Source organism: Anser cygnoides, chromosome Z (genome assembly GCF_040182565.1).
Source record: "Anser cygnoides isolate HZ-2024a breed goose chromosome Z, Taihu_goose_T2T_genome, whole genome shotgun sequence".
In the NCBI taxonomy this organism is placed as follows: domain Eukaryota; kingdom Metazoa; phylum Chordata; class Aves; order Anseriformes; family Anatidae; genus Anser; species Anser cygnoides.
In genome coordinates, this window is record NC_089912.1 from 2,982,818 (window position 1) to 3,008,416 (window position 25,599).

The window sequence follows — 25,599 nt, forward strand, 5'->3', positions numbered from 1 at the left end:
CGGGGAAAATAGTTCCCACTTTGAGTATGTTTCATTGTACATTAATATGTATATCAAATATAAAACAGAGTTTCAGAGTTCCCGTCATTGCCCATGTTCCTACCCATGCTGAAGAAATTCTCAGGAAAACTGTGGACAATTCCACTCTACTCTTAACCCAGAGCCAATTTACCTCCAAACTATTGCTTACTTCTCTCTAGGTATTTGAAAATATCTTCTGCCCTGAGGCTGAAATAGTTGGACAACACCTTTGTAAAGAATTCTCTTAACTTCCTCTTGCTGAACTAACTGCCATCTCCATAGAAACAGAAGAAGAAATACAGTTGGCAGCCAGCAACCAGAAGTTTAAAGAATTTATTCATGGCAGTTTCAGCCGTATGCCATCACCTGGAATCTGGAAATGCTGGTCACTGAGAAGACTTGTGTTGCTAAAGTGAAGGAACTTCTGTTCCTCTGCTTCAGAAGAAAAAGTTTCTATATTATAGGAAGACTTCAGATTTTTATTTATTTTTTAGTACTGTTTCCTTAATTCTGCTTACACTTACACTTTGTCAGAAATGTATTATACTGTATATATACATATAAATGCTTTTAATAACAAAGTTGGTAATGAGAGAGATAAGCATAAAGATCAGAACAAAGAAGATTGAGACTGGGAATTCTAACCCTAGTCCTAGCACTGGTGCATTGCATGATACTGAGCAAACAGCACATATGGAACTGATCAACACTTTTCTTCAAGATCCTTCAAAAAATAAACAATAACTACTTTCAGAAACTTTTAAAATAGTGACTGTAGACAATGCCATTGACATCATTGGTTATCTTTCATACATTTATTAAAATTTGAAAATGGAAAAAGTTTCAAGAGCATTGAAACTATTGAAATGTTTCAGGATAAATGTTGAATAAATAAGACATTTTCATAAAATCCTTTAATGTAAAGAAAATGGGGAAAAATCACCCTAGAGCATGTTCGTTTTGAAAGCTTCAAAATTAAAACAATATTTTAATGAACATTATCTTTTTTTCTCATTTTTTCCCATATGAAAAGTGAGGATAACAGCTGTGGAGATCACAGTTTACAGCCTCTCCTCACCCCTGCTCGATAGCTATGTTCTTTTTATGTAGTCTATTGTGCTTCTTCCTTCACAATCCTTCTCTCTCCCTGGGCTAGCAGATGGTCCAGAGTCCAGAGAGAACAGAGAGGGTTAGAACCAGTCACAACAAAGGCAGTTCAGATCCTATTATGAAAGAGAAGATGGGGAATGAAAGGAGAGAGATATAACCTTATTCTAAAGCAGGAACTACCCTTTTAGATGAAAAAAAAAAAAAAAAAGCTACTGAAAACTGTACCCATCTTTCTAAATATCTATTTTCTTACTTCAAAAAATACAGTAACAATTTCCCTACAATTGCACAAGTTCTGATTTCTTTCTTGAATGCACTTGCTTGTTGATCCCTTCTGATAGGATCATAAATTTCCCTGTATATTAAATCTTTAACTCTTTAACATTAGTGTTCCAGTACAAATGGAGCTATTAGAAAAGTACATAAGAGTGACCAAGGAATTCGAACCTGTGACAAATTTGGAAGATGGATTCTGAAGTGATAGAAATGTAGATTTTCACTCTATCACCCAAAATATCTATTTCTACTTGCACCTATCTGGAGTGCCACATTGAAGTGCATGTTTAAAGACATATAAAAATACCTTTCTTCTTTATCAATATCAAAAACAAACAAGCACACAAACAACGCTCCTATTTTATAAAATTACATTTTTATTTACACTAGTTTCATAGAAGTCTGAAAATAAAATGATTTTGTTCTTTTCCTATTTGATAAAACTTCTGTTTGAGTGATGATGATAGCCCCATGATAATATGAGGATTTGCCGATATCCTTGTTTCCCCTAATTCACTTTTTCACCCCACAGGCTGGATTGTTTCCTAATGAGAAAATTGTACCTGTCTATAATCATTATTAACATTGCTGATTTCAAATAAAAGTCAAAAATATGATTCCTTTTCCTGTGGGCCTAGGGAAAAAAAAAAAAAGACTTTTTTTTTTTTTCTTAATTCCACAGTGATATGTTGAAGTTAAGAAAAAAAAAAGAAAAGAAAAAAAAAAGACTGATAATCTAGAGAATTATGAACATCTGATCTTAACTCTTAAATTAGCCATATGTTGAGTCTCAACAGATTGACAGTACTTATTAACAGGAATGTAAAGTTTTAATATTTTAAATCTGCATTTTATTAATATTTAATCCAGGGTCATAGGTAATGTCCATGTGTGTCAGATAGAAAGGAAAGAAGGAGGTATCACAGGAATCCAATTACTTCTTCTTCTAATTGCAAATGACTTTCAATATTGAGGCAATGTTCTTCTTATGTGACCTTTAGTGCATATTCTAGTCTTCATTAAACACCTTTTGTTCTTGTCAGTTCAGGTAAATCTCATCCTGTCCCATTCCTCTCAGAGTACTCTGTCATCTCTTCATAATCTGATGAAAAATGATTGTGGCAAGAAATATACAATGAATTGTTTAAGATATGTGCCACAATTTAATCTACATGCAGAACAAAAACAATTGTTTTGTTTTTTTGTTCAAACAGACTTCGTACAATCTAGATCAAGAGTTATTGTCCTTGGAATTATAAATTTTGTCTAATCTTACCTGGTTTATATATAAATATTGCTTCCTATAACTGCTTTCATCTGTACAGAACAACCATGGATTTGAAACTTAAATACTGCATGCTATTTATTCCACTAAACTCCATTCTTTATAACAGAAGAAACAGACATCGAAGTAAAATTTTAAATTAACAGTAGAGAATAGAGAGTTCAACATCAAGTTGTACCATATGAAAAATTTAATTATATTTTTTTCCTCATAAAAGAATTTTCATTGCATGCAATGATGTGGAATGCATCGTTAATATATAGAAGAGTAGTAAAACAAAAACAGTGTAATAATCTTTGTAGTATAATAATGTTGTATAATAATCAAGTTGCAGACTGAGCACTGCCATTTTACTAGTGTTATACATACACAATGCATTGCATGAGTGATGCCTTTTATAAGCGTAAAAGAAAATGTAACAGCCTATTATATCTTTTATGTAAATAATCAGGTAATGTAAATAAATGAATTAAGAAACATTTAAATATATATCTTCTATTCTCCCTCAAATTATTTCTGGCGAGTTTCTCTCTTTCTCTCTCTTATTTTTTAAGGATCTGTATGACATACAAATATTTCAACTACTGTATTAATAGATGTACAATATATCAGTGAAGGGGTAATTTTTGCTTATTTTCAAAGTTTAATTCTTTCAAATACAATATACTTATATATTATGAGACTTGTCTTTTCATAATAACTTTTTGCATCCAGCACTTCCAGTTGTTCATCTATCTCCCTGTTACCTAACTCAAAATGAATCAAGACATATTATCATCTACTGAGAAAGTCTGAAGAAGACAAATATTAGTCTGCCTTTGTTTCATGTACACAGGTGAATAAGAGTGGTATCCACCCCCCCACCAAAACAAACAAACAAACACATAACACAATAAGATTCAGAATTGATTCACAAAAATTAAGAATCAGCCTCCAGTTCAGGAGAAGCTCTGTTTTTATGACTCGAGCTACATTGATGCAAAACAGCCTGTTTAAAATTAAACTCAATTCTTTGAAAATCTTTATCAATAATCTTAGCTTTATAAGACTCCTTCCCAATTTTCAAGGATGACTTGGTTACTTTAGATTTTGTCTTGCAAAGACTTAATTGGCAAGATGTACCTTGACTGAAGATTTATGTCTGGCTGTCACATTGAGTTTTACCCTCTTTGCCCTGGGCACCCTTTAAAATGCCACGAATCCAGGTTTTGTTCATCTAGAAGTAGAGAATAAGACATGGTTTGATATTTCACAGTTATAATATATCCAACATCACATTGTTAAGTTAATATGAAACTTTTGTTGTAAAACATGATTTTGAATAGTTCTTTTCTTGCCAGACTCCATCTGAAAAAGTTGGTATGAACAGTACCAAAACGCAGAATAAGAATAGCTTTCTCTTTTGGAACAGATGGAATTGAAGGCTGCAAGCATAAGCATTTAACGTTATGGGTGTTTTAGTTTCTTAGCATCTGTAGAATTCAAAAAATAATGCTGTGCATGGAGATCTAGAAAGGGTAATCAAACTTATACCATTATACCTTGTCCATTGAATGCCACAAAAAAAAGCATTCTCACAGCTTACATCTGGCCATCCAGGACTCAAAGTGTCTTGGTGCCATTTTTGCCAGTTCAACCTTCACCACTAAGTCATCTTGGCTTACCAAGCTGTATGAGTGCAGCTCCTTCATTTGAGTCCTCTCCATACCTAGCTCTTCCACCATGTCTTAGGCATCTCCTCATGGAAACACACTACTCTCACTCTCAGCTCACTACAAACACCACCATGCCACACAGCCTGCAGTGGGACAGCTGAGTGAAGAAGAGTTCCCTTGAACACTGGGAACTTAATATATTCTGAAAACACATAATGGACCTCAAAAGGAGCCTCGATGTTTTTGCTGTTTTTTAACCTGTGATTTGAAAATGGTATTGATAATCACATCTTCACTTTTCTATAGAATAAGAATATTAAAGCCATCAAAAAAGAAATATGATATTAGTAATTGATATGCACAGGAAGAGCATATATATATTGCCATCTGTGAATATTAATGAAGCATAAATCTAACACATTAAATCGTATTACCAAACCATATAAACAGGACAAGATTTAAAGTTCACCTAAAGGGCAAATTAGATTGGCATCTACTGTTATGCTGAGGTTAAATTCTCATGCTTTTATACATTCTAGGTTTGGGAGTTTATTTTCTTATTTTTATGTAATTGAATTTCACCCAGTTTCCAGTACCAAAGGATTACATATCCTTATTTGAAATAATCTAACTCTGCAGACAAGCAGTACATTTTCCTTCAACCTATAAAACCCAAACATTACTAGCATAGTAAATATGTATGTTTCAGAACAGGAAGAAAAAGAAAATGAATACCAGCTAGAATATTTACAATAAGAGCTGTTTAAAGAAAAAATGTGTTTGATCTTTGGCAAGTTCCCTGACTTTGAACTGACACTAGACAAATGATTATGGAGAGAAGATTCATGAATAGCTACTCCTCCACTTGTGGGCTCTTACGTTTGACTGTGCAGCCAGCTTTCTTGGTCAGGGAAGATCTTTGCTCCCACATCTGTTCCAAAGGTCAATTATTTTTGGTACGTTAGGACAAATGGGGGCAGGGGTAGGGGTGGGGGAGAAGGCTTTTCAAGCAATGCAGCCTCAATTAATTTAAAACACATAGTAATGGGCTCTAAAATAACAGCATTTTAGCCAGTGAGTTCATTAAACATTTTCTCAAATGCATAACCATTACTTTGCTTGGTCAGATGTTTTCTCAAAGGAGAGTTCATTCATTTTAACTGCTTAAAATATATGACGAATGAAGCAATTTGCTCTTTTATCTACATTTTAACATGGATAATATTTTATTGAAAACACCACCACAAAGCAGCAGAGTACATCTTTAATCTGTGTTTGGCTTTCAAGGTAAACCTTTCTCTAAATGTAAAGAAAATAGAATATGCAAAGTTATATTCACAAATGAGCTACCATAAGCTCTGATATAAAGATGCTACTATAATTAGTTTTGGAAATTGTTGTAGTATACACCTAAGCTTATAAAATAATTATATGTATGGTAACTCATTAGGCTAAAGGATATTCATGGACACGGGTTATTGCCCTTGAATAGCAGTTTTGCCAGGACTGACTTCACCAGCACAATGCAGACATGCTTGCAATGAGCTTAATGTGGAAGGCTGTAAATAAATTTAAGAAGCAATTGCAGAAAAATAAAGGAGGAAGGGACTACTGCAAGACAAATGTGACGTAGCCACACGTTATGTGTTGTAACAATCTGGATGAGCACATGTGTAATGGCTGAAAAATCAGCTCTCTGAGCAGTGTTTTCCACAGTAGATGTTTTCTGTAGGACTCTGGGCAGCTCATCTAACCCTTCCAAGTTTTCATTATCTTTTAAAATTCCAATAGTAGTCTTTACCTGTCCATTGAAAGAGCTTTGAGAACCTTGCAGAACTTTTTAACTATCAAAATACATTTTCCAAGTTTTCAACTAGTAGTGGGGGAGTGTCAGTGTCTTTCAGTGTGGTGCCACCTGTGTGGTGCCAGGAGTTGGACTCCATGATCCTTATGGGTCCCTTCCAACCCAGGATATTCTATGATTCTATGATTCTATGAGTTGAAAGGAATAATGGTTTACTTTTCATGGGTAGGTACCTATGCACATGCATATGAAAGTGGAAAAAGAAGTCAATTCCACCAATATCTCATCAACATTTGAGATTCACAGTCCAAAAAGTTTCCTAGCTGACCTGAAAATGGAGAAGAGGGCCATCAATGTATACATTCCACAGCTCTACTACTTCCATAAACCCTTGTAAGACACTACTTCACTTATACTTACTTCAGCATACCTCTTCATTTATTTCTATATGGTAAGTAAAAACACTGCTCAGCAGCAATTCAAAGTATCTTAGCTTGCACAGCTTGGATCCTCAAACAGGCATGAGAAGATCTTTTTTTTCAAATCATTTTTCCTTTGCTATAGCTCTGCTTTTGACAAATAGTGATGAAGTACCACATTGGAGGGAGGAAAACTCTGTCCTCATTGTCCTTAGTGTTGGATTTCCTCTTCTCAGTCCTTAAAATATATAATCTTGAATAACCCATTTGACTCAAACTGGAAAATTTCCTGTGGAGGTGAATGTCCTATGTGAAACAACACATAACTCAGAGTTTCAACAAGGGAATTTGGAGGGTGTACAGGGGATTTAAATGGAGGAACAGACCTTGTATTGAGCCTCTAGAAATGGCTGAATTATAGCTTACATGCTGAGATACCTTGCAGATGTGAGAAGGAAGATACCTGAATTTAAAAAGAAAAAAAATATATTTAGATATATTAAAAATATATTATAGAAGCAGACCAACAGACCAAGGATTAAGACAGCCTACTGGAATTAACCACATCTGTAAAATCAGTTGCCTTTAGTGTTCTCCACATTACAGAATTTGATAGCTAAATCACACTATGTAAAAATAAGATATACTTATTTTGCTGTAGACATTACATTAACTGCCATCTGCTGCAAGGACTGGACCTAACAAATACCAGGGAGGCCATGTAAATCAAATGGTATGTGGCAGGGGATCGAATAATAAATTAAACAATGTGGTAATAGATAGCAGGAACTTAATTGCCTTTATTACACAATGATAAGTTCTGGGGAGAGATAAGATTATTGCAGAAGTATGCTGTGCCTTTTACATTTTGTTTTTGAAAAAGCAATTGTGCATTTTGTTGATATTGGGTGCTGATGAACCCCAAAAGTTATGACTTGCAGAATGGCATAGAAATGCTCCAGTATTAATCATGATTTTTTTTGTTTCTTTGCATGAATTAGAGCAACTACGAACTACCACATGACTCATATTTATTAAGATAAGGTTATGGGCTAGCCAAGAGACATCCAGTTGCTCTAATTTACCACACATTTTGATCTATTTATTGGTCCTTCTGAGTCTGCAAATATCCACATTACTCTCTGCAGCAGTTTCAGAGCAGCATTGGGATTTTTGGTCAGCTCAGTGGCCAAAGAGCAACTACTGGTATATTACAGAAATATGTTTTTAACTCCTGCTGCCTTGCTCAAACTGAGGCACATTCTCTGTGTCAAAGCTGGTGCAGACAGCCAAACTTTTATATATATACATCTGTAGGCAAAAATATTCAGCAAAAAAGAAGACAAAGAACAGGATTTCCAGAGAAATTAGTACCTAATGACAATAGAGGTCAATATTCCCCTCCAGAAGATCTCAAGTTTTAGGATATAGGTTCTAGTTTTCAAAGCACTCAAGGAAGAAGGAGGTGGCCATCACAGAGGGAAGCAGGATCAGACTGAAAACTTTGAAGAAGCATGGTGGCATGGTGATCTGGGCAGCTGCACAGTGCTATATTCTCTAAATGCTCTTCAGATTATACACATACTTTGAGGTCATACTTATGTTGTATACATTGTGTACACACAGATATTTTTCTGCCGATGTTTGGGTACCTCTGATAAGTGTTTGCTCCCCCTAAGCAAAGATAAAAGTGGATTATGCCAAGTTTATTTTTAATATTATTTTTAACTCTCTACCTTCAGACATCATCTCACTCCTCTGTTTAAGCAGATACTTCTTACTTCTTTTATGTTTAATAATTCAGAGTATCATATTTATGTACTTCTGGAAGGCACCTTGAATTGCTTATCAAAAAAAGTGGGAAAAAACCTCAGAGGGAGAAAGAAATCCAAGAACTAAGAAAAAAAATCTCTTTCAGCTGAGAAGGGCAAGTGAACAGCAGCTTTGTTTGATCAACATTTACTTTAAGAAAGTTGGCAGACATCAAACCACTGCTGTAGCGAGTTAATTACACAAGAGCAAGAGCCATTATCCAGGAGGATGGGGACTGACCAACAAGCATGGGAACTGCACACAGTGCCAGAGACCAAGCACAAATAATACTGCCCCTGAAGATTTCTGTGAATACAAAACAAAAGAGGTGCCAAGTATTCTGTGGTGATTACGGGAATAATTGGGGCAGCTATCAGAAAGTGTGCAAAGGCGTTCAGTAATTAGGTGTACGGGCCTGAAACAATATGATTCAACATAAGTAAAATGTTGAACTATGCATAATTGTACACCAGGATTGTATTTAGCTTCTCCAGAAGAATTTCACAGTGAACAGTACGAATGGCTGAAGATTAATCCAGCAGCAGAAGAGGAACAGTCCGTGGACTCCCGATAGACAGAGGTCACTGCAACCCAACTGAAGGGTTAAAAGCTGCCTCTACAGTGCAGGCTATATGTGGAGACTAATATATTTACATATAAACAGGATGACTACATGTAAAGATCACATAAGTGAATTTTATACATTATGCTGCAAATGTCATGCAGGAAATATACTCTCTGATTGATATGCAGAATGTTTGCCAGAACAGTGACAGCCAAAGTAAGTTCAAAGTCATAGGAAATGTTGTCATCAGCCTACTGTAAAAATGTACAATTACTTGCTATTCTCTTTCTGTTTAAAGGTGACTACTACCATCTTTTTCCCTAGGCTACTTGTTCACTGTACCTTATTATCATTACAAAGTATTATAATGGATTAGCTTTTCCATAGCGTGTTCATATTGGGAAGGGCATGTTGCAGACAGCACACTGACAAGGTTTTTGAAAAGACATTTATTCCCCCACTAAAAATTATCAGGCAGCTTGTTTTCAAGAATAAAAATCTCTAAATTGCATGCTTGCAAATTCCTCTTCCCCAATAATTCATTTAATATAAAGAAATCAGAAAGAAGAAGTGAGCAGTATCTAATTAATATCTCCTAATGCCCAACTAATGTCAAGCATGACTCCAATTTATAACTGAACTGCATTTTTACATTGAAAAATTCAATTACATTTACTGACAGACTTTGAAATGCCATATTATTTATATTGGCAAAATTTGCAGTCTCTCAGTATATTTATTAAGATTCTTTCCACAGAATAAAGTGTATATACAATACAGATCACTGCATTCTTCATTTTTTAATCTTTCAAAGTGATATGTACTTCTACTGGAGTAGGATGGAGCTGCCTCTTTGTGGGATATCCGAAAGACCAAATAGAGCCAGCAGTTAATTTGCCCTCCCTTTTGATTCTCCAGGCAAAACAAGGTAACCTTGACATTTTTTTTTCCTTCTCTCCCTCCCCGTATCCCTCTTTCCCTTGTTCCCATTCTCTCCTGCTCTTTTTCTCACACACACCCCCACACTGCACTCTCTGTGCACACATCAACAATTTTGAGCTGTGAAGAGGTTCAATTGCCACCTTAGTGACTCGCTTATAATGCACAAATCATTTACTAGGATAGCTTGAGGACATGACAATGACAGAGAGACATCTGTTGGGCAGACAGCATTAAAAAAAAAAAAAAGAAAAAAAAAGAAAAAGGAGGTTATTCACAGCTGGTACATTAGCCATGCTAGCCACTAGGCCACCAGAGTGTCCTAGTCCTACAGCTTCACTCTCCTCCTTTCTGCCTGCTCCCTGCTGTCAGCTGCCAAAAGATATCTGTTCTCACCCTTTGCTGAATGAAAAGGTGCTAATGCATGACTTCAGGATATGTCAGAACATACAGTACTTACAAGTGTTTGGAGATGCAGCCAACCTGACCATGGGGAAAAGAAATGCCTAACTAAAAGAGTGATTTTCTTGAAAAGGAATGACTAGAAAAATAGTGAGGGGGCTATTCCTTTTTCTAGCTGTGTCAGTCAGGACACTTTATTATTATTATTTTTTTTTTTTGTCCAGACATGCATCTGTATTTCTTGTACAGTACTAACTATCCTACCAAATGTTTAAAAATTGGCTTGAGTTTTAACTAAACTTAAAAACATATCCCCAAAAGCAGAAAAACAGAATAGCCAGAAGACTCACTTAAAATAATAATAAAAAGCTTTAAGAACTTTTTTTTCTTTCTTTTTTTTTTCCCTCCTAATTTAAAAAGACAGAAAAGAATACATTGAGGGAGAGATTTAGATAAATTACAATCAAAAACTTTGTTGTTTTTACAGACAGAAATGCCACAGCAGCATATATCTGGAGTATTCAGGCAGCTATCTCCTCTCTGATTACACAAGGTCTGTAGTCTGTACCCACTGGCAAAAGCTTAAGATGAGGGGACAAGAACATACATCAGTGCACTGCTAGACTTCTAGAAGGTTTATTCTCGCAAAAACTATTTGCCGGTTAGGGTGGCTTGGAGCAGTTCTTAAAAAAATTTAATACTCTGTATTACAGACCTTTAAGAAATTGGCATTGACATACTTGGGAGAAATTCTGTACTCTACAGAATAAAATATCTATGTCCATGTTTGTTTATATTGTTTATAACAATACAAAAATACTAATACTAACTAAAAATTCTAGGGCATTATAGAGGATAATTCTGATGTTGATTATTTTTTGCAGTGAAAATGAGAGATTTTCTAATGATGGTGCTGGATTTTAATATTAAGCCCAGCACATATGAAGGTCATGTACACATTTCCAAAGATATTTTATAGCCATCCATTGAAGATTTCCCTACAACTCCCCACATGCTCCTAAAATCGGTATGTGACATGAAGAAATGTCTCAAAAAGACCCAGGCATGCACCAGTCCTTCAGGCCTATCTAACAGTTTGCACAGATAAGGTTTAACCAGCTCCTTGGTGTCCATGGGTCAACTCTGAAATTGATACTCCTGTGGTTTTCTGCAGATTGTGGGCTTGCTGGAGGAGAAAAAGAACAAGGCAGGAAGGAGAAAGGAGGCTTGACCTGCAAAACCTAATCTTCTGGGAAATTAATAGTTTCTTGTTCTTACCAAGTTAAAATACTAAAGAGATTTCTTTCAAAAGTGGTTCATTTACATAATTTTAACTTATTGGAACTCTAGAGAAGTCCATCAAGGAATATGCTTTTTTTTTTTTTTTTTTTTCCAGCAGAAGAACAAATATTTTCACTTGCACCAGATATGCTAAGTGGTTATAACATCGGTAGCCTTTGAGTTTTATTAAACAAAAATATGCTGACTGAAAAGAAAATCCAAACATCTAAATCTGTCTCAGACCCAGGTGCACACAACTCCCATTGACCCCATCTGCACTTTTCTGTATTTATCTACAAGTATGAACTGTTCCTGAAATTCCTGTTCATTTGCCAAGCTAATCTGCATGTTCAAATTAACAGGGGTGCAATACGTGTATGTATACATGCAACTCCTTTTGTTCATCTAAGGCAATCTAACTGTCTCTACAGCAGCAATTGTGTGTCATGAAAAAATGTGGGCAGTTTGGACTGAGAACTTTTATTCACAAAGAAACATATGGGATTTCTCAGAGTTGTTAAAATTTCCCGGATTTTACCCCTCAGATCCTTTTTTTCAGTAATGCACAATGTGATTCAGAAGAGTAGATTTTTCTCTACAAAAAATTTGCTTATGAGAAAGGATATCTGAAGAACATCAGAAAATGAACTAGACAAAAAGGACTGATATGTATTTCTTATTTTTTGTTGAGCAGATGCTTTAATACTCCAAATAATATTCCTATTAAATGCACACAGCAGAAAGATGAGAACGAATCTGATCCAACACTGGGCTTTTCAGAAAAGACTGATTCTAACATGGATCAGGCTATACTGCTAAAGGAAATAATTGGTTTCAGATACTTCCTGCTCATTACCCTTCATATATATACCTTAAAGTTTTTCATAAGTCTAGCAATAAGTAGAAAAAGTAGGTATTTATAGAAAATACTTCATAAATATAGGATAAAGGCATTATTCATTTGCTACATAGAAACAACAATCAGCACCTTTCCTTGGCATGATTCATTAAAACTAGATAAATAAGAAATAGGACTGACATTGGGCATAAATAAATAAAATAAATAAACAAATGAAGGAAAATAAAGTACCTAATTTTCACCCTTCTGTTGACTCTTATTCTGTCACGTGTTGCCTAAGGGTATGAGTATTTTCACATCAATTTTTAGTTTCTATTTAGTTAAGCAGACAGTTCAGTGATTTTCTATTTTTAATTGTTATCACAGTTTGCAGAGGAAGGGAAAGTTCCTCTGTCTTTGAATGTTTTAGTTCTTTTATTTTCTCCTTGTTTAATTTGTTTGTTTGTTTGTTTCACTTCATCAAGAATTGCACTGGCACAGGAAACATAATGCATATCAATGGTAATGAAAACAGAGAAGTTCAACTCTGTCCTTACACTACATGTGAAATTTAATATAATGAATGTAAGTCAGTTCCTATTGCTGATAATGAATTACCTTAATGTTTCTTAAGATTCAGAATTGACAGATCTCGTTAAAAAGAATACTTGGTTAAAGAAAATTTCTTGACTTTTACTGGTCAGAACTTGGTTGGAGCAAAGTGTCAATCTTGTTGAAAAGGCCACCTGCAAGTTTTGTTCATCAGTCCTGTGGTCAAAACACAAAAACAAATCATGATCACCAGAACTGGAAGTTTGAGCTATGACACTGAGATACCGAGAATTTCTCTGGTGTGCTTTTACTTACTTCTTTTTCAGAGAAATTTGTTGCAGGCTAGGCTTCAAACATTCAGACTCAATGGCCACTTTTTTTAGTATTTATTTCTTGCATGTGTGTCTAGTAAAGGCATCTTGTTCTAGGCGTTAAGACAAAACATATATCTTTAGGTGGAAAAAAAAAATCTGCATGCCAAGTGCAACACCAAAACTCAGCTTTACGTGCAAGTGAAAGTCAGAGAGGAGCTCAGCAGTGATTTCAGCTAGCTTTATATAGTTCAGTGTTAGCTCCAGATGTTTCCAAGTAGCAGAAGCAGTTAACATGCTGAACTGCCTTCTTTGGCACTGGTACCCTCAACCCAAGCATCGCTCCGTCTGTGTTTGCAGTTTCTTTGCACCTTCTGAACGTAAAAAGCGCAAAGTAGATTTAAGAATTTAAGTACAGATGCTGATTGTTCTGCAAGGCTCAGAAATTCTCCAGTGGTAAGGCATTGAGTCCTGGTTACTGTTTTCACTGAAAACTCCCAGTGTGAGCCTGGGCACATTAAACAGGATTCAGCTTTTCTAATCAGTGCATGCTAATTCAAAGGAAGACATCCAAGCAAAAAGAATGAAATTTAATTTGCATTGGTCTTTTGTGTACTTGATGACTTTCCTGCTTGTTTTATTGTGTATTCTGTGGAGATCACTGTATCCTCATGGTCGGCTGGCTTCAAGCGGGAATTTCAGGGAAAACAAAAAAACAAAAAAACTGTCATTAAAAGAAGATATGTTATCATAAAGCCAGATATTTTTCACTAGGGCTTTCTGTTTATTAAGTTATACAGGGTCAGTATGAATTTACTTCAAATCCCTAGATTCTAATCCCAATACTAGCCTAATACTTGATGCCCTATCTGCAATGCCAAAAGTTTAGCTTTGCCCGTTGATTGTTTAATTAATAAATACCTGTAGTTTATTTTTTCCACTAGTTAAGAAGAGCATTACCACTCTATAGCAGTCTCTCATGACATCCATGGAAGAATGACCATAGTGAAAACCTAAATAGACCAAGGGTTTAGCAGTTAAGCTTAAGATGATGCAACCTGAAGTGACATTTGGATATATAACATTCCAAGCTCTAGGTCACCATGGAATTATAGGGCAAAACAACAAGTGCATCATGGTGCATGACTCATTTTGGGCCATTTCACTACTTGTTTACAATAATCTCTGGAACACACTAAACATGAATTGTCTGAGGGTAAATTTTCATCTAAAATGAAAAATGACTGACTAATTCATTCTGTTTTCATTTCACTTTACACTGATTAAGGTCTCTTCACAAGAAGTTATATGAATTTTTGGCAGTGACCAGGTTTTTATGTAAATTTTTCACATCTGAAAAAGTGTCATCAATAATAAAGATACAATACCCACAAACACTACAAGTTAAACAGTTAAACTCCACAGCAAAAACACATCTATTGGTGTCAGATTTTTTTGTGGTGATTATTTACAGCTTCTGTCTTTGTGGAAAAGTTTCTTTACAGAAAATTATCTCTCAAAACATAGTGATGACAAAGAAGATCTAGACCAGAAGTTCACGTCAAAAGAAATTTTGTATGAACAAAAAAAGTTTTCAAAAGTTTTCTTAAGAAAAGATTTTGAGAGATAATTGTATCTCTTAGGAAATTTATAAAACAAAACTTTTTTCTTCTGTGTCGACAAGTTTTGTTTTCAAGGAACAGCTGGGCAGTGACTCATCTTGAAAATTTAGGACAGTGAATGCTATAAACCAGCCTATCCCACTGGCTGGCAGGTGGGACATACCTTGCAATTTGGTTTTGGTCCTTATCCACATCCTAATACCTCTTCCCAGTGCTGCTGTCCTATTCTGTGTACCTTTTCTGGGTGAGTTCAGAACTATGTATCTCCATAGTCCTACAGCCTAATGAGATAGTAAAACATCTGTGAGCAGGCACCTATGAGCATGCATGAGCAACTAACTTTAAATAGCCAAGAAATTTATATAATAAAATGGGAGATGCCTAATGAATTTGCCTATGTATGAGATCAGGTTTTGTAGAAAAAGGTAGATTGTATTGTTATCTTGGATTTTGGGGTCCAAGCAGTACTGGATCCTACCAGCCGGTAGAACAAATTCAAACGTTGTAGATGGATATATGTCTGAACTTAATCTAGAAATCTGGCTCTGAACAAGACTAGGATTTCTGGATTAAGAGCTCCTCCAGAATCTTGAAAGGCAGTCTTCTATTTTCCTCTAAGCCACCTCTCAAGCATCTTATTTCCAGTAGCCCTTCATTCCTAATGTTACGGCTGCACACATAAAGGACAAAATAGAAAAAAGTATATTTTTCTAATTGTAGGAGAAATATGGCTATTATTATTTTTCACCCAATAAGGCAAAGTTTTTTATCTTTCTATACTGTACACTCTGCTATCTGAAATTAAGAATGTATTCTCCCTTGGTTGAATAACAACTTTGCAACTGGAACCTAATCAACAATTTTGTTACTGACATTTTGAAGAGAAATATATCACTAAATATCTTTGGCTTTAAGTAGCCCTAAAATCCAGGTTTTGGAGTGTAATTGAACAGGAAGTAATTTTTCCTTTCTGGGAAAATATAGTCTTTGGGAAAAAAAAAAAAAAATCTTTCCTCTTTAATCACACGCAAAATAAACCTGCTAGTGTTTGCTTGAAACAAATTGGAAAGAATGATGGTATTTTGACCAAACTCAAACATGTTATTTTTTCAGGATTAAGTTTGCAATGTCAGCTTAGGATTTTTATCACTTTTATAAGTGCTATTTGCTTAATTTTTAAGTAGAAACCTATATTATTTTTCATCTTTAAAATCATAACGAGGTAGTTGAACAATTTCAAAACTTTTATGGTAACATATTTCAAAACAAGGAGAAAATGGTTTTAAAATACTGAAAAACATGTTAAAAGTTTTCACTTACATAGTTGTTTTGATGAACCAACATTTTTAGAACACTTCCCCCTCTGTATTCTCTAGTCTTGGCAAGTTTTTACTGTAACAACGCGAAGTGCTTTATTTCTCTAAAATTAATGCTTCAACCACTTTTCTTTAGATTAGTAAAAACTGTTTCTATTTCTTGCAGATGAAAACTGGTTGCCATTTATCTTTGAGTAGAAAATGGTGAACAGGAGACAAAGCCCCAGATTCCTAAGGTTTATATAGTTCTAGCCAACAGCTATGCTACATCCTAGAGGGATGACAAGTAGCAAAGACAGAAGCAAAACCACACTGACATTTCACTACAGCTTGATGGTGTGAAAAATTGCTTTAGTATCCCAAAATTTGTGTAATTACTCCAAAAATATACCAGTCATTCCAGCTACTGAAATTAAACTTGGTTAGGTGGGTGTTGTTAAGAATTAAATCAATAAATTAGTTTTATAAGGCAATAAATGAAGACATTTCTTTCCCCTCCATTTCTAACTTCTGCCACTCTTGATCTTTAATGAACTACTCATTCTCTTTGCTCACACAATCAACCTGATTTCTTTAATATGCAACTTTCAGGTTAAATGGGAATGAGACTAAATAATTATCATGCTTCTCTTTCAATCTTTAGTCTTCCAATGAAATATGATAACTGGCATTGATATATGTTTTGCTGGCTATATTAGCCACCTTTATATTTCACTGCATCTTTTTATATTAATTATGCTTCTAACCTAATATTTTATTCATGTATGAAGACTTTATGCATTACCGCTTGTTCTCAATAATAAAAATAAATAAATTAATGTTGGATAAATTTTCTCAGCATCTCTAGGACAGGAAAATATTGATGACCCCTGGAACAAGTTCTGTCCACTGAAAATAGGTGTTAAATATGTCTGCATTTATGAACTGAGGCTTCCTGCCCTGTTCAAAATAAATACATACGCATACATATATAAAATATATAACATCTTAGTATTTCAAGAAATATGTGGATTTGATTTTAATTCTTACAGAATATTTAGGATGTCAGAGGAATACTTATACAAAAATATGTCAGATGAAAGTAATTTCTGCTAATTTTGTTTCTCTGCCTTTTCATGATAGTCTCAGTAACAGGTACAAGTTCTGTTGCCAGTCAACAAACTATGCAGAAAAATCCATAGTCTATGATTTCACACGACTGTAAATGCTAAACCATGCCATTAGGTGTGGTACCACACTCAGGATTCACAGAACCCTGCTTGAAGGATCTCTCTAAGCCTCTGTAGGGTACAGCCCTTCATAAGACTTCAGTCTTCTTTGAAGCTAGCCAGATATTTTGGTGAAAATACAACAATGTGATTTTTCCTCCAAATATTCTATATGTTGTGGGTTTTTTGCTTGTTTGTTTGTTTGCTTTTCCAGAAGTGGTTGTGATAACATACAGGACTGAATCCCAATAACACACAAGAGAAGCAAGAAGTATTTAATTCAAAAGGCTAAAGTGATAACTTTTAAAGCTTGTTCCTGCGCGAGAAACATAGAGCAAAAAAGCTCCTGTCTGTGAGCTCCCACAAAGGCCAGACAGTTGGTAATCTAAAGGGAACTGACTGGTCACATTTTTTTACCATCCTTCTGTGAAAAATAAAATAAATTAAAAAAAAAATCTGATTTTTCTTTTGGTGTAGTTAGTCTTAGCCTGATTTAGCATAGTCAGTCTTTAGCCTGATTTGTTTCAGATGCAAGGCTCATGAGATCACGTACTATATGTGCACATAAATATTGTGAGAGAGACGACAATTTAAAATAATTATTTTCTACCAGCTTAATGAAAACAGATGGAGAGAAAGATTAGGTGTTTCAGCTTTGGTTAAATCTTATCAGGAACTGTACCTTTTGGATACCAAGATCAATGGACTGCAGGATGTATATTTGGAGGAATGGGACTTCATTGACTCTAGCACTCCTGGAATCATATATTCAAGAGGTATCAAAATGCTCTTGGCTACTGATGTCACTGCATTTAAGTCCTTATGAAAATACCCTCTGCCAAAGAGAAAGAAACCTACAAAGGATGAAATGAGACCAAAGAGATGCTTATTTTGAAAAGCTCAGGGCTGATAAATAGGTAGAAATTGTCCCCAGCTGGTCCCCAACTCTCATTTCAATTCAGTCCCATAGAATCTAGATGTGAGGTGAGAGAATGAGATGGTGTACCTGGTCTGGCTGGGATGTTAATCTTCCCTGCAGCAATCAAGAGAGCCATGAAGATAAAATCTCCCTGGAACAGGGAGGGGTGGCTAGGGTTTCAGTATGGTGAGGCCTGGCAAATTGACTATATCGGACCACTCCCACAAACCCGCCAAAGCAAATGATACATACTCACCATGGTAGAAGCAACTATTGGGGCGCTGGAAATATACCCTGTAAACCATGCCACGGCCCAAAACACTATCTTGGGCCTAGAAAGGCAAGTGCTGTGGTGTCATGGTACACCAGAGAGAATTGAGTCTGACAATAGGAGTCATTTCCAAAACAATTTTGTCACCTCCTGGGCCAAGAGGCATGGTATTGAGTGTGCGTATCACATCCCTTATCACCCAGAAGCCTCTGGGAAGGTTGAGAGGTACAATGGACTGTTAAAGACTATGTTACGAGCATTGGGTGCTGGGACATGGAAACAATGGGACATAAATCTACCAGAAGCCACTTGGCTAGTTAACAACAGGGGGTGTGACAGCCATGCTGGTCCAGCCAAAACAGAACCCCTACACACGGTGAAAGGAGCTAAAGTCCCCGTAGTGCATGTAGGAAAGTGGATGGGGAAGGCAGTATGGGTTGCTCCTGCCTCAGGAAAAGGCAAACCCACTCGTGGGATTCTCTTCGCCCAAGGACCAGGGTATACCTGGTGGGTCATATAAAAGAATGGTGATATCAAGTGTGTGCCTTGAGGAGATTTAACCTTGAGAGAAAACTAATCTGTAATCTAAGTTATATGTTGTAGGAAGAAGCTGCAGGATCAACAACAGGTCAACTTTGCAAGGAACCGGGCAAGTGCAACAAGGACATGAGCTAAGCTGGTGCTGGCGTCCAGACATCCATCTCCGCCTGCCCTGAGTGACTACTTTGGCAGATGAAGACTAAATCGTCAACAGTTCTTGTGAACATTTTCTGAGAAAGACCTATAGAATGAAAAGATATACCTACCTATCCATCTGTTAAAGAACAAGGAACAATGGTGATGAGAATACTTACATGCTAAAGTGTGGGGGACCTGAGAGTGACACAAATGTTATGGAATAAGGGGTGGAGGTTGTACTGGGTCTGGCTGGGATGTTAACGTTCCCTGCAGCAGCCCATACAGTGCTGTGCTCTGCACTTGTAGCTAGAACAGCAGTGGTATCACACCAGTGTTGTGTCTGCTGTTGAGCAGTGCTGGGACAGCATCAGGACTCTCTCTAACGCTCCTAGGGGGTGGGCAAAAAAATGAGAAAGAAACATCACCAGGGCAGCTGACCTAAACCAACCAAAGGGATATTCCATATCATATGATGTCACACTCAGCAATAAAAGGTGGAAAAAGGAAGAAGAGGGGAGGGGAGGGCTCTCGTTGCGAAAAAGTCTGTCCTCCCAGACACCGGCTACGTGCCTTGAGGCCCTGCTTCAAGGAAATGGTCAAGCATCACTCATTTGTGGGAAGCAGAGAGTAATTTCTTTCTTCTGCACTTCCACACGTCCTTTACTTGTTCTGTTTGTTTGTTTGTTTGTTTGTTGTTTTTCCCTTTCCCCTTCCCTTTCCCCTTTCCCTTTTTTCCCTTTAGTTAAATTGTTTGATTATTAATAATCTTTCCTTAATAATTATTTTTTTCCTTTAATTAAATTATTCTTATCTCAACCCTTGAGTTGTTCTTTCCTTTACTTCTTCCCCTCCTCATCTAAGGAGGGGGAGTGAGACAGCAGTTGTGGTGTTCTGCTGCCTAGCACGGTAAAACAACCACAGATGATTTAACAGGCAGTAAAACCCCTTTTACCTTCACAAATACCTACCTTCTTTCCATACCTCTGAAGATGGAGCGTCTGTGAAGATGATGGAGAAGAAATAAGATCCAAACTACAGCAGTTTGCAGTAACACCATAGAAACACCATACAAACTACATAACTAGTACTTACCGGTCAAGTTTATATATCAAGATGAAGTATGTTTGCCTCTCTGCCCCAAATCCTGGCACTTAAGTATAAAAAACATTTAAATCTTCTCTGAACCCAACCTCCTTCCCCTCTCTTTGGATGTGGCTGTTTTGCTTTGTGAACTATTATAAGCATAACACTCAAACTTTCTTAGCAGCATCTGTTATTTTCAGTTAGAACTAAGTGAGAACAAATAAAAAGAATTTTCTATTGTCTTCAGATGAAAGAAGGTTTGTATGTGTGAGTTAGTACTGATGAGTGTATGAATGCAGATGCAGTGTTACATTTGATTGGTAATTAAAGTCAAGTACCCCCAAGTTTAGGCAAAACCAAAATAGCTAATTACAGGTTCTATACTACAAAACAATTGTAGTATCAAAAGACCACTTAGGGAAAATACATATCTGCAGGGATTTTTTTATTTCTTTCTTTCTTTCCTTTTTTTTTTCCTTTTTTTTTCTTTTTCTTTTTTTTTTTTTTCTTTTTTTTCTTTCCAGATTCTGTTATAGATTCTCTGGGTTCTGTGAAAATGTATCTGGAAGGAAGAGAAGATGAAGAAAGCTCTCCCATTTGACTCTTCTCTATTACTGCTGCTCCACATCTCTGCTTCTACTACTCAATCACATTCCTGACATCAGGTTTTGGAAATTAAAAAGCAATTGCTTTCTCCAGATCTGTCCTTTACTCTTGCTGTTAACAGCCATCCCTACAAGGAATGATAGCATGGGAATAGTGGAAATAATTGGTGCTAGTTAAGAGTTGGTGTTTTTCCTTCTCCTCCACAGAACATGACAATTTGCACCTCATTTCCATTAACTGAGTAAAGATGGATGAATCTTCCTGCAAGATCCCTGTATAGCATTTGCAATCATCCTTTATGATTCCTTTGGCCCAGTTTTTATTTTAGTGATGTTACATGTACAATGGAGGGGAGGGGTGGAGATGTTGTTCTCTGTGTTAGGGAATGGATTGATTGTGAACAGAGGCCTCTAAGAAACAACCATGGACAGGTTGAAAATTTGTGGGTAAAAGTTAAGGAGAGGACCAATAAAGGATACCTGATGACTGGCATCTACTACGGGCCGCCTGTTCAAGGGGAGGCTGTTGATGAGGTCTTCTTGCTTCAACTGTAAGAAGCATCATGCTCACAGACTTTCATACTGATGAACCCTTTCATCGTGATGGTCCTTTCAGCCACCTGGAAGTTTTCTGAAAAAGCTACACAGCAGGCTGTAACCAATGCAGGAGGCTCCTGGAGTGTGCTGAGGATAACTTCTTGGTCCAGGTATTAGACAAACCAACCAGATGAGAAGCATTACTGGACCTGGTGCCTACCAATGCAGATGAATGCATCAAAGAGCATAAGATTGGAGGCAGTCTGGTTTGCAGTGACCACGCCCTGGTTGAGTTTGTGATCTTGATGAATATGGGCCTGGGGAAGAGCAAAGTCAGGACCCTAAACCTCCAAAAAGTGAACTTCAAGCTATTTAAAGACCTAATGGATGAGATCCCCTGGAACATTGTCCTTTGGGACAAAGGAGCTGAATAGACCCGGCAACTCCATAAGGATATTCTCCTTAGAGCAAAAGAACTCTTCACCCCCCTGTGTACAAAAGAGAGCAGGGAGGGCAGGAAACTGGGATGGCTGAGTAAGGACCTGCTGGTCAAACTGAGGTGCAAGAAGGAAATGCACAGGCAGTGGAAGCTGAGTCATGTGGCCTGGGAAGAATACAGGGATGTTGTTTGGATATGCAGGTATGAGATCAGGAAAGCCAAGGCACAGATGGAACTGAGCTTGTCAAGGGATGCAAGGAATGACAAGAAGGGATTCTTTAGGTACCTTGGCCAGAAAAAGAAAGGCCAAGGGGTTTGTACCCCCTCTGATAGATGAGAAGGGAGAACGGGTAACAACAGACATGGGGAAGGCTGAGGTACTCAACAACTTCTTTGCCTCGGTCTTCACTGCTAGTCAGGCTTCCCTTGTCTCTCTTTTCCTGGAGCCCAAAGATGAGGCCTGAGTGAGCAAAGTCCCTCCCACTGTAAGCAAAGGTTCAAGAGCAATTGATGAAACTGAACAGGTACAAGTCTATGGGGCCTGATGACATGCATCTCAGGGTCCTGAGGGAACTGGCTGGTGGAGTTGCCAAGCCTCTCTCCAACATATTTGAAAAGTCCTGGCAGTCAGATGAAGTCCCTGGTGACTGGAAAAAGGGCAACATCACTCCCATTTTCAAAAAGGGTAGAAAGAAATACCCGGGGAACTACAGACCAGCGAGCCTCACCTCTGTGCCTGGCCAGATCATGGAACAGATCTTCCTGGAAGCAACGTCAAGGCACATGCTGGACAAGGAGGTGATCTGAGACAGCCAGCATGGCTTCACCAAGGGCAAATCATGCCTGACCAATTTGGTGGCCTTCTATGAAGGAGTGACTGCATCAGTTGACAAGGGAAGACCGACCAATGTCATTTGCCTGGACATCTCCAAATTGGAGAGATATGGACTTGATGTGTGGACCATTCAGTGGGTAAGGACTTGGCATGAAGGCTGCACCCAGACAGTGGTGGTCAATGGCTCTATGTCCATGTAGAGGACAGTGACAAGTGCTGTCCCCCAGAGGTCTGTCCTGGGACCATTGCTGTTCAATATCTTTATCAACAACATAGACAAGGGGAGTGAATGCACCCTCAGCAAGTTTGCAGATGACACCAAGCTGAGTGTTGTTCTTGATATAATAGAAGGAAGAGATGCCATCCAAAGGGACCTGGACAAGCTTGAGAATGTGGGCCCACGTGAACCTAATGAGGTTCAACAAGTCCAAGAACAAGGTGCTGCACCTGGGTCAGGGCAGTCCCAGACATGAGTACAGGCTGGGAGAAGAAGTCATTGAAAGCAGCCCTGCAGAGAAGGACTTGGGGGTTCTGGTGGACAAAACACTCGACATGAGCCAGCAGTATGTGCTTGCAGCCCAGAAGGCCAACTGCATCTTGGTCTGCATCAAAAGAGGAGTGGCCAGCACACTGAGGGAGGTGATTGTGCCCCTCTACTCTGCCTTTGAGGCCCCACTTGGAGTACTGCATCCAGGTCTGGGGCCGTCAGTACAAGAAAGATGTGGAGCTGTTAGAGAATTTCCAGATGAGGGCCAAGAAGATGATCAGAGGGCTGGAGCACCCCTCCTATGAAGAAAAGTTGAGACAGTTGGGGATGTTCAGCCAGAAGAAAAGGCTCCAGGGTGATCTCACTGCAGCCTTTCAGTCCTTAAAAGGGACTTATAAAAAAGATGGAGACCAACTTTTTACTCAAACAGATGATAGGACAAGTGGGAATAATTTTAAACTAAAAGAGGGGAGATTTATTAGATGCTAGGAGGAAATTCTTCACTCAGTGGGTGATGAGGCACTGCAGCAGGACAACCAGAGAAGCTGTGGATGCTCCACCCCTGGAGGTGTTCAAGACCAGGTTGGACATGGCCCTGATCAACCTGGTCTGCTGGGAGGTGTCCCTCTCCATGGCAGTGGGATTGGAAATAAATGATCTTTAAGGTCCTTTCCAACCCAAAACTTTCAGTGATTCTATGGAAATGTAACCACAAATAATGGTTTCCAAAGGTCCTAAATTCTTCTTTAAAGATAAAGCACCTTTGAGTCCTACAACACTCAAAGCAAACAAACAAAGCATAAAACAAACAAACAAACAAATAAACAAACAAATAAATAAATAAATCCCAGAGGTCATGATACACCATATTTGAGAATGCAAATGTTTTCTATTTAAAAGCTTCTGAGCAGATAATGGTAAATGATTGGATCTAAAAATATTGTTTTTTAAAACAATATTGTGTTTTAAAACAATATTTTTTTTAATTGCTTTGGCTTTTCTTTTTATCCAGAACTTCTAAAAAGCTTTTTCTGGCCAGATGCTAAACTTGAAATTATGATATCTTCACACTTTTCTTACGAACAGTATCATTCTTTATATGTGCTACCAAACAGCTTAAAGTACTTTTTTTTCTATTTTTAAGAAGAAATAAATCTTCATCTGGATGCTTCATCTGGAAGTATAAGTAAATTAACATGTTAAAAAAAATAAACTTTCCATAAGGCAAAGTCTTTTTTTTTTTCTTTATTGTTGTTAATGTTTCATCAGAAATTATTTTTCTTAGCCATGAAAAGTTTGTCACCTTTTAAGATTGCATTTGATGAACTTCAATGAGGGTTCTCTTGCAGAACATGGTACAAAAAAGGATATAGGCCTTGCTAATGCAAAATGGAGAAATAACGAACACTTTGTAGGTGTCATTTCTAACATGATTTAAAATGTTACAAAATATGGCTCATAGGTGTAATGCAATGAATGAGACATGGCAAAATATCTTAGTGGTCAGACTAAAAGACTAGGACAATTCTTGCGGGATTTGAGGTTTCTACAGGTTTCTTCAGCAAAGCAATTTTGTTATCATACGCATAATAGGTGACATCTAGTATGCTGCCCCTCAGTTTCTTTGTTTTTAAGATACTGTTAAACTTTGTAAAACGCATGGGATTCTGTGAAGAAGGATGTACTGTCAGTTCAAGGAATATCATTACCACCAACCATTAAGAGTTGCTAAATCTTTAATACGTCTTGGCTGATCATTTTGTATCAACATGATTCCAAACATCCAGGGCAATAGGTGGGTCTTTTTGAGACATTTGATCAATGTTGGATATGTACCAGATTTGACTGAATGTGGTGTGAATGTAATCACTTGCAAACACTCGGTGTCAAAATGAATTACTATATGTCATTCTCTATTAACCTAGCAGTTAAATTTGGACAAAAATATACATAAAAATGAAATAAAACAATTAGGTAACACTTTGAGTGGTTCATTATTATTAATTCATTTAGTATTCATTGTAACTGTGCTGGTCATAATGAATTCATTTGATATTAATGTGGATGTTCTGCAGCAATTTCATTGTAATGCAGTTTTAATTCATGTGCCATTAAAATAAAACATTGTCAAAATTTATATTTATTATCCTAAGTACATAATTTCTTATTTTCAGGACCATGGAATTACTGGGTTTGTTTCCTCCAAAGTTAACTTCATATTTTCTTCAGGACATCCATGACTTTCAGCAGATTCATTTCTCTTCTGCAGCTAAGTATACGTGTCTCTACAGCTTAAAGCAAAACATACAGCACAACCATGCTGCTTTAT